At 39.4% G+C, this 15,338-nt stretch overlaps 1 pseudogene; it reads right to left on the bottom strand.

The window, feature by feature from the left end:
* Positions 1 to 1,757: 1,757 nt before the first annotated feature.
* LOC127488132 (ubiquitin-conjugating enzyme E2 variant 2 pseudogene) lies at positions 1,758 to 8,977 on the bottom strand (annotated as a pseudogene).
* Positions 8,978 to 15,338: the final 6,361 nt, after the last annotated feature.

Here is a 15,338-nt window from a genome sequence, read left to right as displayed (position 1 = left end):
AGAGAGAAGAAATGAACTGAGACTCAAGGTCATTGCCTATCCAAGGTCACTGCTGCTGAAACCAAGAAACAACATACAAAACCAAACCAAACCAAAAAACAGAATCCCAGTTCTTCACAACTTAACTTTTTTTTTTTGACAAGTAGAGTTATAGACAGTGAAAGAGACAGAGAGAAAGGTCTTCCTTCCATTGGTTCACTCCCCAAAATGGCTGCTACGGCCGGCACTGTGCTGATCCAAAGCCAGGAGCCAGGTGCTTCTTCCTGGTCTCCCACAATTTAACATTTTTAATGTCCAGGATGTCCAAAATTACCTCACACTCATACGAAAACACAAAACCCCAGAAAATGGAATTTGTCCTCTAGAGAAAAGAAGACAAATGAATATAAAGTTTGAGATGAACCAGATGTTGGAAGGAACAGGCAAGGATGTCAAAGTAGCCACTGTAACTGAACTCAGTGAAGTAAAATAATACATGTTTAGGGAGAAATAGAAATGAGTGAAAGAAAGAGGGAAACAAAAGAAATTTCTGGAAATAAAACTTTAATTTATGAAAGAAAAATTTGCTGAATGGGTTTAGTGGTCAAGTGGAGAGGGCAGAAGAAAGAGTAAATAAAACTCGATGGTTGATCAATAGAATTCACACAATGAAAAGAGGAGAGTGCGAAGATTGAATAAAACAAAGATAAAATTTTAGGGATCTGTAAGGTAATACGACATGACAGGTCTTCAAAAAGTTCATATTCCATGAACTTTTTGTTCATCTTTGTTGAACAAGCAGTAATGTGAATTTTCCATGAACTTTTGAATACCCCTTGCAAGTATAACTATAATCCAAAAAGGAGGGGGAAAAGGGATTTAAAGAAATAGTGACTGAAATTTTCCTGAAATCTTCAAAAAGGTGTCAATTTATGGATTCAAGATGCTCAGCTTCTAAATGCATCCTTCAATCTGTTCCCTCCTTTCTCCCTCTCTCCGCCAGACTGGTGGGTACACCTAACTTTCCTCACCATGTTTTCTCACAAGACCTTCAGAATCAAGAGATTCTTGTCAAGAAAACAAAAACAAAATCTCCCATTCCCCCATGGATTCAGATGAAAACTGATAATAAAATCGGGTATAACTTACAAGAGGAGACATTGGAGAAGAACCAAGCCGGGACTAAAAGGAATTGCACTTGAGATGGATGACACATGTATCCATGCTGTATCAAGGTCACTATCTTCTTAACCATATCAAGCTGAAGATGTCACCATCATCTGGACAGGTGGGCATGTTTGACTGGGGCTTTGACAAGTGGGTTGGTTCAGTAATAAATATGTGAGGCCTTTCAGGGGAAAAAAAGATTTTCAGCAAGTACTATGTTTTACAAACACAAAGAACATGCTGAGGTCTATCATAAACTGCCAAACTGCTGATGGCCAAGTCTAAAGAGAGAATCTTGACAATAACAACAGAAATGCAACACACTACATAGAGGGGAAGATCAGTTTAGCTATTGGCTGATTTTTACATCAGATCTGAATGAAACCAGAAGAGAGAAGCATAACATCTTTAAAGTTACAAAACAAAACAAAACAAAACCTGTCAACCCAGAGTTCCCTATTTGGTAAAAACAATCTTTTTTTTTCTAAGTTATTATTTTTTATTTATTTTTTAAGGAAAACAAATTTCAAAAGTACAACTTTAGGAATATAGTTACTCTTTCTACCACATCCAGCCTCCCACCCACATTCCCACTCTTCTCATCCTCCCTCTCCCCTTGCCAGTCCCATTCGCCATTAAGATTCATTTTCAATTAACTTTGTACACAGAAGAGCAACTCCACACCAAGTAAAGATTTCAACAATTTGTACACACACACACACACACACACACACACACCACAGCTTGTTTGAGAACTAGTTTTACAGTTAATTCTCATAATACAACTCATTGAGGACAAAGGTCCTGCATGGAGAGTTAGTGCACCGTGACTCCTGTTGTTAATTTAACAATTAACATTCTTATGTACGATGTCAGTGACCACCTGAGGCTCTTGACATGAGCTGCCTAGGCTATGGCAGCCTTTTGAGTCCACAAACTCCATCAGTATTTGGACAAGGCCATAAGCAAAAAATGGAAGTTCTCTCCTCCTTGGCCACATCTTTTCGCTGGGGTCTCACTCACAGAGGTCCTTCATATAGAACATTTTTTGCCACAATATCTTGGGTTTCCATGCCTGAAATGCTGTCACGGGTTTTTCACCCAGACTGAAGCTTTAATGGCTGATTCTGAGGTCAGAGTGTTACTTGAAGCGATTGTCATTCTATGAGTCTGCTGTGTGGACTGCTTCCATGTTGGAACATTCTCTCCTTTTAAATTCTATCTATTATTATTACCAGGCACTTGATCCTATTTATATGATCACTTTGACACTTAATCCTTTCTATATGTTCACTTTAACATTTAATATGATCACTTTAACAATTAAGACGGTATTTTTACTAACAAGCTTAATGGGATTTGGAGTCCTATGACAAGTGGTAAAAACAATCTTAACAAATCAAGGCAAAATACATATATTTTCATATAAAAGAAAATAATTTGTCAGTAGCTAACTGACAAAAGAAATGCTAAAGGAAGTTCTTCAAAATGAAAGTTAATATCAGATGAAAATGTGAACCTTCAGAAGTGAAGAGCATAAGAAATGGTAAATATTTGGCTTAATGCAAAAGATTTTTTGGCTTTAATTGTCCTTGATTTCTTTATACTGCCTATTACTATAAAAAGTAAACACTAGATTAATATCATAAAATTCATAGTATTTGTAAACAAAAGATTTTTAGCAACTATAGCATAAAGGATGAAGGACAAGAGAAACACAGACATATACAGTTGTAAGGTTTCTACATTTTTAAAAATATGTATTTACTTATTTGAAAGGCAGAGTAACAGAAAGAAAAAGGGACAGAGAGAGATCTTCCATCCCCTGGTTTCACTCCCCAAATGGCCACAACGACTGGAGGTAGGCCAGTCCTAAACCAAGAACCAGGAGCTTCTTCCACATCTCCCACATGGGTTCCGGGGCCCAAGCACTTGGGCCATCTTCCACTGCTTTCCCAGGAACATCAGCAGGGAGCTGGATTGGAAATGGAGCAGCCAAGACTGCAGGCCATGGCTTAACTCATTGTGGCACAGCGCTGGCCCCAAAGTTTCTACATTTTATATGAATATTCAAATATTATTGTAACTGGGCTGTGAGAAGGTAAGGATGTAGAATAAAGATTCCTGTTCTTTTTTTTTTCCTCTCAAAGACAATTTACAAATTTTATTTATATTTTAAGACTTTTATCTCAAAACCACATATCTATATACCCGTTTCCTTTTCTGTTGACTTTATTTAGTGCTTAACTGCATGGTTTATTAAACAAAGACTTTAAACAAATATTTACCATGTCTATTACAACACAGGAACAGCTTTTGGAAGAAATTCATCAACCCCAGCTTTTTTTTTTTTTTTATTTTAAATACAAGTATCAAAACAACCCTGGGCTAGCGCAGTGGCTCACTTGGCTAATCCTCCACCTGCGGTGCCGGCACCCTGGGTTCTAGTCCCGGTTGGGGCACCAGATTCTGTCCCAGTTGCTCCTCTTCCAGTCCAGCTCTCTGCTGTGGCCTGGGAGGACAGTGGAAGATGGCCCAAGTGATTGGGCCCTGCACCCGCATGGGAGACTGCGAGGAAGTACCCGGCTCCTGGCTTTGGACTGGCACAGCGCTGGCTGTGGTGGCCATTAGGGGAGTAAACCAATGGAAGGCAGACCTTTCTCTCTGTCTCTCACTGTCTATAACTCTCTCTGTGTTTCTCTCTCACTGTCTAACTCTGCCTGGCCAAAAAAAAAAAAAAAAAAACCACACAAAACAAAAAACCCTGAACATATTTTTATACTACTAGTCAGTACCCACACCAAAATTTAACACAATTTGTGACAATACTTTGAACAATTTCAACTGCAGCTCTTTCCTGAAGCAAGATGGATAAAGCATGCCATTATTGTTTACTGTTTGTCCTTCCTGGGATTTTTTAAAAAGATTTATTTATTTATTTGAAAGTCAGAGTTACAGAAGGCAGAGAGAGAGAAAGAGAAAGAGAAAGAGAAAGAGAGAGAGAGAGAGAGAGAGAGATGGGGGGGCAAGGATTCAGGCCACCTTCCACTGGTTTCCCAGGCCACAGCAGGGAGCTATATCAGAAGTGGAGCATCCCACCCATATGGGATGTCAGCACTGCAAGTGATAGCTTCACCCACTACACCACAGTGCCAGCCCTGAGATTTTTACTTTTCAGAAACACACATTTCTACTGCCATGGGAGACATCTTGCCATACTTGCATCATGTAAATAAATCTGAATCCTATTTGGAGCACCCCAGGTTTATGTTTAAATGACAGTGCCTCAACAAGAGAAAGAAAAGTTGTGCTACATTTTTTTCTCCTACTACCTGCAAACATAATGAGTATACATATATAACATATATTCTTACAGATATCCGGGTCACGTGTGCCAGTTGGAATTCTTTGCTGACTGTGTGGGTATTCTGCATTATGCTATTTTTTTTTTTTTTTTGGACAGGCAGAGTGGACAGTGAGAGAGAGAGACAGAGAGAAAGGTCTTCTTTTTGCCATTGGTTCCCCTCCAATGGCCGCTGCGGCCGGCGCACCGCGCTGATCCAATGGCAGGAGCCAGGTACTTCTCCTGGTCTCCCATGGGGTGCAGGGCCCAAGCACTTGGGCCATCCTCCACTGCACTCCCTGGCCACAGCAGAGAGCTGGCCTGGAAGAGGGGCAACCGGGACAGAATTCGGCGCCCCGACCAGGACTAGAACCTGGTGTGCAGGCGCCGCAAGGCGGAGGATTAGCCTAGTGAGCCGCAGCGCTGGCCCTGCATTGTGCAATTATTCCAGACATTAATATGAGTAGGTTGTTGATTTAAGGCCAGTTTGAGATCCATTAAAAGTAGTTTCTGGGGGTTTGTCCTTCAGGTGGTTGTAAGATCTTCATATTTTCTTTGGACATCATGAGACACCTTACCTCATGAAGCATAACTTCAATGCTGTATCAGTTTTGTCATTTTGCTAATATTGGCTTGCTCCATGCATCCACTGTTCCACTGGAATTGTTTAGCCCAGTCATATGTTTCTGTTACAAATCTAACTGATGGAAGAGCTTCTGGGTATTTAGGTCCACATTCCACTTTTAGGCTGTATGTTCCGTTTCCATAATTTGTCCTTGGTGGCCCAATAATCACATCTGTCCCCCTTGTAAGTATCACATCCTCCTCATCTGGGAATTCCCAGCTAATGGTACCATCGCCAAGTGCTTTTTGTCCTTCTTCAAGTTCTTCCAACAAGCAAAAAATTACAAGGAAACTTGATCGTGTGGAGACCACCCTCTTCTCCTGCAGAGGGCCATAGCCTAGGTTCCTGTTCTGATGCAACGCTCTCCATCTTGTCTGTCCCATTAAGCACAGTTTTTAAAAAACCCAAGGTAATGCATGAAGGAGCTAATTGAAGTCTCTGAAAAATAAATAATAACAGGCACACTGTGGAAGAAAAGAATTTCAAATATCACTAAAGAGATCTCCCTCTCTCTTTCTCTCTCTCTCTGTGACTCTGACTGACAAATAGATGAATCTTAAAAAAAGAAAAAAACCTTTAAATTCCATGGAAAGAGATAATGAATAGATAGTAATGCTGAGATGAAACGAGTGTTAGCTCACAATAATTTAAGCCAATAGTTGTGAGAATGCTCCAGGAAGGATGAAAGCTCGTGAAATTAGTGAAGAGGTAGAATATCCCAGCAAAGGAATAGGAGAGATAAATGAAAACTGTTAAGCATAACACCATGTACTAGTTATCAGCACCCATGGGAGGATTCCAGCTCTGCGGAAGCTAAGCTCATCACAGTGCCAGCCACCGGGAATAGAACTCCAAGCAGTGTTGCCCCCTGCACCGTGGTCTTGGAGCTGCCCGAGAAGATGCAACACAGGTAAGCACTGGGTGGAACAAGGCTTTTACTCACACAGAGAACAGACAGAGTATGCATCAGTTCCCTATGGCTAGCTGGTCCACCCAGCAGCCAATGCAGGGCAACTGGCTTGGGCGCACCCCTCTTGTCTCCCCATAGAAGCTCCTCTCCCCTCCACCCTTGAAGTCTGAAATACTGAAGACTAGGGTTGGAGCATCCTGAGAGCTACTGATGTGCAGTCTTACACAGAACAAAGTAGCACACACAGAGCTTAAAACAAGGAAAGATATTCTCACACAAGGTTTAGATGAAGTTGGCACAGGCTGTGTGGGCTCCATCTTTTTGAAAGAAAGTGTTCCAGGCCCAAGGTCTATTCTTACACAGCCAAAAGAGAGTCACAAGCCTGCATGAAGGAGACTGCCTCTCCTGACAAAAACCAAGTAAAAAATTTATAACTGACAAATATAACTACAGAAAAATTGAAAACTCAATGGATACACTCAGCAAAGGAATGGAGATGAGAGAAAGAGACGATGAATTTCATAAAGGATCAATAGAAATTGCCTGATCAACAACAGCAAGAAAAAGGCTGGAAAAAAGCAAAATGAAAAAGTTTCAGAGACCAGTGAGATAACATTATAATGTTTAACATTCATGCCACCAGAGTCCTAGAAGGGGAGAAGAAAGAGTATGATGCAGAAGAAAAAAAAAACAAAAAACAAAAAACAAAAAACAAAAAACAACCCAGTATTTAAAGAAATGATGGCTGAGAATCTCCATTTGACAAAAGATCTAAATCTCAGTGTCTTTTGAGGTTTAAGATGTTCAGTGAACCTCAGCTATGATAGATACAGACTCAGCCACATCATAATTAAACAGCTGAAAAATAAAGACAAGAAAGAGCTTTGGAAGCAACCAGAGTGAGATGATGTAATGCATCAGAGCAAGGATTCAAATGCCTGTGGATTTCTCAGCAGAAACCAGGGAAGCCAGAAGGAAATAGAACATATTTAATGTGCTGAAAGGAAAAGACTGTCAGCCCAGAACTCTATATCCAATGAAAAATATCCTTCTGGAATGAAGATGAGAGACGTTCTCAAATAAAGCAAAACTGAGATAATTTATTGCCAACAGACCTACTCCAAAAGAAATGCTAAAGGGTATTCTTTAAAGAGGAGGAAAATGATAACAAAGAAGCTTGAAAGTTCCGGGTAACTATAACAGACTAATTTTAGCTCTTTAAGATATGTTTGACAATTGAAAACAACAATGACAATTGAGTTTTTTCAACGTATGTAGACATAGTAAGATAAAAATAAAGGGTTAGGGAATACAGGGATCTATGTGGTGATGAAGTTTTTGTATTCTACCTAATGTGGTAAAATAGTGATGGAGCTAGACTATTTTAGTAGCTAGAGCATTCCAAAAACAAACAAACAAAAAAAGAAACAAAAATCAGTAAACAAGCTACATGAAGAGTAAAAAAAAAAAATCACAATAGACACATGAAAACAGAACACTAAAAGTCTTTAACTAACAATGAGATAAAGCAGGAAAAGGGGCCCAAAGAATAACAAACAGGGAACAGGCAGAAAACAGCTCATAAAATCGTGGCTCCAAATCCAACAGTATCAATAATTACATTAAATGCAAATCATCTAAACATGACATTTAAAGACAGGGATTGTTTAAATACATAAAAATGACCTAATTATGTGCTGCCATATAAGGAGAAATCAGCTTCAATATAGTGATGAAAGGTAAAAGAATGGGAAAAGATATATCATGCATAGTCTATCCAAAGAAAGCTCAAGAGTGACATCAGCAAAATAGTAGCAAAGGCAGGCCCAAGCACCTGCTGCTCTAAGGAAATACTGAAAAACCAGCAGAAAGTATAAAAATAAATGCTGTGGTACCGTGGAAACAGCCAAAATCTGTTTTGTCAAAGAATACTAAGATTCATAAACCTCTAGCAGATAGACAACAAACAGAAAGCATATATTATGTCCTAATAATTTGAGTCATTTGAGGAAAAAAATACAAATTGAAAGAAGAAAGTGATATCTCTGACTTCCGGGGTATGTGGATCATTGAGTATTACATAGCTCTCAAGCCATAGAATCATATTGATCACTGCAACCCTCATTTCCTGTTCCACATTAATTTCTGCATGCTTTTGGTCAGCACACCCACATTAAAACTGGCTTCTTAAAGATATGTCAATGAAAGGAATATGACCTAATGTTGAAACCATGAACTTCTTCAAGTTAGAAGTGCATGTCGTGCCCAACAGACATCAGGGATGAGTGTGTTTCCGTCTAAAATTGCAAGTAATCTTGCCACACATACCCTGCGAGTTTACTGCAACATACGGAGAAGCCTCGGAGCTCAGCATGAGAACTACTAGTTTAATCCATCAAGAAATAAAATCAACTCTTAAAATGTTCCCACAAAGGGAATACCAGAACCAGGAAGGTTTTCAGGCAAGTTCAACTAAACATACAAACAACAGTTAATTCCAAGCTCACATAACTCTTCAAAGAAATAGGAAAAAAGGGGAACATTGTTAACTTATTTTTTAAAGCTGATTTAATTTTGATAAAAAACCCAGACAAGAAAAGTGGTTGGGTTTTAGGGTGAAGCATAACAAATTACTCCAAAACTCAATGGCTTAAAAAAATCATTTAATGGAGCCAGAGCTGTGGTGTGGCAAGTAAAGCTGCAGTCCACAGTGCAGGCATCCCCATCTGGGTGCTGGGTCAAGTCCCAGCTGCTCCACTTCCAATCCAGCTTCCTGCTAATGTGCCCGGAGGGAGCAGTGGAAGATGGACCAAATGCTTGGGCTCCTGCACCCACATGGGAACCCAGAAAAAAAATTCAAGTTACTGGCTTCAAGTCAGCCCAGCTCTGGCTGTTATAGCCATTTGGGGAGTGGATCAGTGGATGGAGGACTTCTCTCTCTTCCTGCCTTTGCCTCTCTGTAACTCTGCCTTTCAAATAAATAAATAAATATATTTTTTAAAAAAATTAGTATCTCTCATTATTCTGATGGATTGGATCCACCTGGGTATTTGTTCCATTTGATGTGAAGTTAGCTGAGGCTACAGCCAATCAGGCTGGAATTCCAAGATGGTTCCATAATATATGTGGTGCTTGGTGGTGACAGTTGTAAGATTAACTCAGCTAAGATGCACGGATGACTGAATCAATCAATCTCTCTCCCCCTCCCTCTCCCTCTCTCCACAAGGCCTCAGAATTTCTACTGCACCATGCAGGCTTTCTGTGATTCCGCAGTAGGGTAGCAAGACTTGTTGCAAGGCGGCCGGCAGTTCCCCAAAGAGAGAAAGATGAAGATTCCAGGCCTTTCTAAGGCTTCTGCTCAGAAACAGCACAGCCCTAACCCTGCTGCATCCCAAAGGTTAAGCTTAGTAACAGGAACAGCCCAGGTTCATGGGGTAGGGGTTGGGAAAGAAAAAGCATAAGTACTGGAAGAAACGGTTCATCCTTGAAGATCAGCCACCTCATCATTTATGAACATAGAAATAAAATAGTAAATAAAATTTTAGTGACATGACCCAATGCTGCAAAAGAAAGATCACCTACTATAAATAAGTTAAATATGCGCTGACTGTAAACTGACTTTACATAATCAATTAATGTAATTTACCACCTTTATAAATTAAACAAGAGAAATTGCCTAAGATTATCTCAATAAATAAAAAAGCATTTGGTAAAACTCAATACCCATTCATGAGAAAATCTCAGTAAATTTGGAATGGAAAGGAGACTCCTTTACATGTTAAAGAGTATAAATAATAATTTGATGCATGCACTTTCCAAAACTGAATCTGTAAGAGTCATCAACTTATTGCATGCAGGCTTGATGTGAGAGGACTAGATAAAAGTCTTCAAGTTATTTTGTTACCAGAGGCTACAAATCTCCCAACTGCATTGTAAGGTTACAGAAAATGCAGTTTCCCAAGACAAACAATGTGCACAGCCTCCAAACTGCAGATATTCCTCAGGAGCTTTCATATTTGAAATGAACACAGAATGACACAAAAAAGGACTTCTAGGGAGTAAAATTCCCCAAATCATTTCTCTAAGATCTACAACAACTAAAAGTATTGACACAAAATGACTTGGATCCCAACCTGGACTTGGATTTACATTCCACTACAAGCTCACTGTAAATCCCTATTAAAATTCCAATAACAACTAAGGAAGAAACAGAAAAAATCATCCTAAAATTCAGAGTCTCAAAGGATTCTTCACTAACTAAAACAATCTTGGAAAAGAAGGAAGCAGTTGGAGATTTCTGATTTCAAAGCCTAGTATAAATCTACAGTAATCGAAACAATGTGATACTGACATAAGACAGACATACAGATCAACAGGAAAGAGAACCTAGGTATAAGCACTCACAGATATTGTCAAGTACTTTTCAAAAAGCATGCTAGTATCATTAAATAGTGGGAATAATCTTTGCAACAAACAAATGATGTTAGGAAAACTGGATATCCACATGTAAAAGAATGACAATGGCTCCTTAATTTTCAGCATATACAAAAATTAATTTGAAATGGATCTGACCATAAGAAATAAAACTATAAAACTCTTCAAAGAAAACATCAGAGAAAGGTTTCATCACATTGAATTTGGCAATGATTTCTTACATATGACTTCAAAAGGACAGGCAACAACAAAAAACCAGGCCTGTTTCTTAAACAGGTTTTTATCTATTTTAAGTAGATAAACTAGACTAAGTTAAATGAAAAATTTATGTGTATCAAAAGACAAAATCAACAAAGTGAAAAGGCAACTCATGGAAAGGGAGAAAATATTCACAAATTATATATCTGATAAGCAGTTAACATCCAAAATATATAAAGAACTCCTACAATTCAACAACAAAACCAGTTAAATAAAAATGGACACACCAAAGACTTTAAGAGAGGGCTGGCATCTGTGGCACAGCAGGTTAAGCCACTGCCTACAATACTGGCATCCCATAAAAGCATTGATTTGAGTCCCTGTTGCTGTACTTCAGATCTAGCTCCCTGCTAATGCCCCTAGGAAAGCAGTGGAGGATGGCCCAACTACTTAACGCCCTGCTACCACATGGGAGACCCAGCTCTGTCCTATAAAGGAAAAGCTGAAGTAAATTCTTCATGCTGATGAGTAACATGGAAATATCTGAAGGTATAAAACACTGATAAAAGTAAGTGCATACACAGTCAAGTTCAGAATACTCCAAGTTCAAGATATCATCATGGCATGTAAGCCACTTACATCTTTAGTATGAATATAAAAAGAGAAACCTATTAAAATAATTCATTACAATGGTATTCTAAGAGAAATGCAATATAGAAATGTAAATTGTAACAATAATTCAAAATGTGAAGGGGCAAAGAAGTTAAAGCATCGGGGTTTTTTAATGCAATAAAAGTTGTCATTAAGGTTTTTTTGTGAGCCTCATGCTAAGCACAAAGAAATAAAAATCTAAAATAGATACACTAAAAGTAAAACTTAAAGAATCAAACACACTACTAGAGAAAATCACTTAACCATGAAGGAAGACAGTAAGAGAAGAAGAAAGGGAGAAAGAATCTACAAAACGATAACAAAATAGCAGTAGCAAGTTCTTACCTATCTGTGATTACCTTGACCAAAAGTGGATTAAATTCTCCAATTAAAGGACACAGAATGGTTAAATAGATTAAACAACAACAACAACAACAAGACCCATGTGGCAGTTAGTTGGCCTAATGGTTAAGATGTCACTTCTCAGAAAACCCATATCCAAGTACTTAGATTTGAGTCCTGGCACAGCTCCTGATTCCAGCTTTCTGCTACCATGCACCTTAGGAGATAGCAGGTGATGGCTCAAGTAGCTGAGTTCTCAGTGCACAGCTCGTGGGCATTTAGGAAATAAACTAGCAGATAAGAACTCTGTCTCTCAAAATAAGACCAAGGGGCTGGCACTGTGGTGTAGCAGGTAAAGCTGCCACCTGCAGTGCCAGCATCCCATATGGTTGCCGGTTTGAGTCCCGGCTGCTCCACTTCTGATCCAGCTCTCTGCAATGGCCTGGGAAAGCAGTAGAAGAGGGCCCAAATCCTTGGGCCCCTGCACCCTCATGGGAGACCCAGAAGAAGCTCCTGGCTTCGGATCAGCGCAGCTCCAGCTCTCTCTCTCTGTCTGTCTCTCCTTTTGTCTCTGTGTAACTCTGACTTTCAAATAAATAAATAAACCTTAAAAAAACAAGACCCACTATATATACTGAAAGTCAAAGAATGGAGAAAAATTGCATATCTAAATGAAAACAAAAAGCAAGCTGGGTAATTATACATACATCAAATAAAATAAAATTTAGGTCTAAAATTGTAAAAAGAGACAAAAATGTCACTACATAATGATAAAGGAAACAAGTCAGTAAGAGGATATAGCAATTATAAATATATATGCACCCAACACTGAAGTATCTAAGCATATAAAGCAAATATAAATAGGCCTAAAAGTACAGATAAATTGTCATACAATAAGGTTGGGGACTTTAACACCCCACTCTCAGCAATAGACAGATAATAAACAAGGAAACATTGGATTTAAACTGCAATCATACTAAATGGGTCTGACGGGCATTAGTAGACTATTTACCCAATAGCTATAGAATATACATTCTTCTCAATTGCACCTGGAGCTATCTCCAGGATATGACATAGGTTAAACACAAAAGAAGTCTTAACAAATTTAAAATCAAAATACTATCAAGTATATTTTCAGACCACAATGCTATACAACTAGAAATCAAAAATAATAGGGACTTTGGAAACTTCAAAAATACGTGAAAATTAAACAACATGCTCCTGAACAACCCATGGGCCAACAATGAAATTTAAAAAGGTAAGTAGAAACTTTCTTGAGATAAATGAAAACAGAAACAGAAGCACAAAATACCAAAATACATGGGACACAGCAAAAGAGGCCATAAAAAAGAAGTTTGCTACAATGAACACCTATATCAAAAAGAAGAAAGATCTCAAATAAACATCCTAACATTGCACCTTCAGATACTAGGGGAAGAAAGAACAAACTAAACTCAAAATTAGTAGAAAGAAAAAAGTAAAAGCGATCAGAGCAGAAATGAACAAAATAGAGACTTTTACAAAATAGAAAAGATCAATGAAATGAAGAATTATGATTTTTAAAAGAGAATCGTGGGGCTGGCACCGCAACATAGTGGGCTAAGCTTCCACTTGCAATGCTGGAATTCCACATCGGGGCACGGGTTCATTTCCCAGTTGCTTTGTTTCTGATCCAGCTCCCTGCTAAAGGGCCTGGGAAAGCAGCGTCAGATGGTCCAAATACTTGGGCCCCTGCCACCCACGTGGGAGACCTAGATGGAGTTCCTGGGTCCTGGCTTTAGCCTGGCCCAGCCATTAGGAGAGTGAGCCAGTGGATGAAAGACTTCTTTCTGTCTTTCTCTGTGTCACTCTGCCTTTCAAATAAATACATGTCTTTTCTTTTTTTTTTTTTTTAAAGACAATGAAAAAAAAATACTCAAAACTAGAGATGAAAAGGAAGACATTACAACTACTACCATAGCAATATAAAGGATGATAAAAGGCCATTATGAACAATCATATGACAACACATTAGAAATTCTACAAATAAATCACTGGACAGGTACAACCTATCAAGGTTGAATTTTGAAGAAATAGAAAAAATGAATAGGCCAATCATGAGCAGACTGAACGGTTTCTCTATTAGAGACATTTTTCTTAGAGGTTGACATTTGGCCTAGCAATTAAGGCACCAGCTAGGATTCCCACATCATCCTAGGAGCACCAGATTTGACACCCGATTCCACTCCTGACTCCAGCTTCCTGGGAAGCAGTAGTGATAGTTCAAATAACTGGGTTCCTACAAAATCACATGGGATAACTGGTTTGAGTCCTAGGCTCCCAGCTTTTGCCCCAACTGGGGGCTACTGTGGACATTAGAGAAGTGAACCAGTGGATGGAAGCTCACATTCTCTCTCCTTCCCTCTCTCTGCCCCTCAAATCAAGTTAAAAATCCTTAAATTTAAAAAGTGTCTTCCATCTAAGAAAATTCTTCGATCTGATAGCTTCACTGCTGAATTCTGCCAGTTATAAAAAAAAACTGATATCAAATTTTCACAACCTATTCCAAAAAAACTGAAGAGCAGGTAATTCTTTCAAGCTCATTCCATGAGACCTGAATTACCTTGTTACCAAAACTGCATAAGGACACAACAACAAAAGAAAAAAAAAAAAAGAAAAGAAAGAGAAAAGAAAAAAGAGAACCACAGGCCTATTTTCCTGATGAACATAGATGTAAAAATTCTCAACAAAACATCAGCAAACCTGTGGGGAGCAACTGGGAGCAACTCGGACTAGACTAAGTTACTGGAATTAAGACTTATTCTATACATCTGCTCTCCCACAATATGGCGCTGGGAGAGGAGTAAAAACAGCTTCTACACAGCTGCCTCCAGTTCAACCAATAAACTGTAGGACCTACTCCTGATTGGAGGAGAGCAGCGTACTCGGCGTGTGGGTAGCAGAGCTGGGATTGGTGGAAGAGGACTATAAAGGAGGAGAGAGACAACATGCACGAGGAACACCTGAGGAACATCTGAGCAGCCCCCGAGAGAGCCGGCCGGCGGTGTGCCGCTCCCCCGCGGAAGTGGGGAAAGTGGCAGGGGGAACCGCCCTTCCACGGAGGTGGAAGGGATGGTAGCCAACCCGGGAAGAACCAGCAGCAAACCCGGGGAGGGCCGAGCAGACAAAAGAACAGCGCAGGGTCCTGTGTCGTTCCTCCACGAAGACGGGGAGCGACACAAACCAAATTCAACAGCACATCAAAATGACCATCCATGATGAGGAAGCAGGATTCATTCTAGGGAAGCAAGGATGGTTCAATATATGCAAATAAAAAACTGAATTTATCTCTTTAACAGAATGAAGGACAAAAATCATATGACCATTTATACAGATGTAGAAAAAAATTTGAAAAAAAATTCAACTTTCCCTCATAATAAAGATTTTCAACAAATTAGGTATAATATACACAACAGAATAAAGACTATATGTGGGGGCCAACTCTGGCGTAGTGAGTAAAGCTGCCACCTGCAGTGCTGGCATCCCATATGGGCGCAGTAGAAGAGGGCCTCCATGGACCCTGAACCCACATGGGAGACGTAGAAGAAGCTCCTGGCTCCTAGCTTCGGATCAGCACAGCTCCAGCCATTGCAGCCAATTGGAGAGTGAACCAGCAGATGGAAGACCTCTTTCTCTCTGCCTCTCTTCTC

Source organism: Oryctolagus cuniculus, chromosome 13, assembly GCF_964237555.1.
Source record: "Oryctolagus cuniculus chromosome 13, mOryCun1.1, whole genome shotgun sequence".
Classification (NCBI taxonomy): Eukaryota; Metazoa; Chordata; class Mammalia; order Lagomorpha; family Leporidae; genus Oryctolagus; species Oryctolagus cuniculus.
Note: the sequence above shows the minus strand (reverse complement) of the source record. Positions and strands in the feature narration are given on the sequence as shown.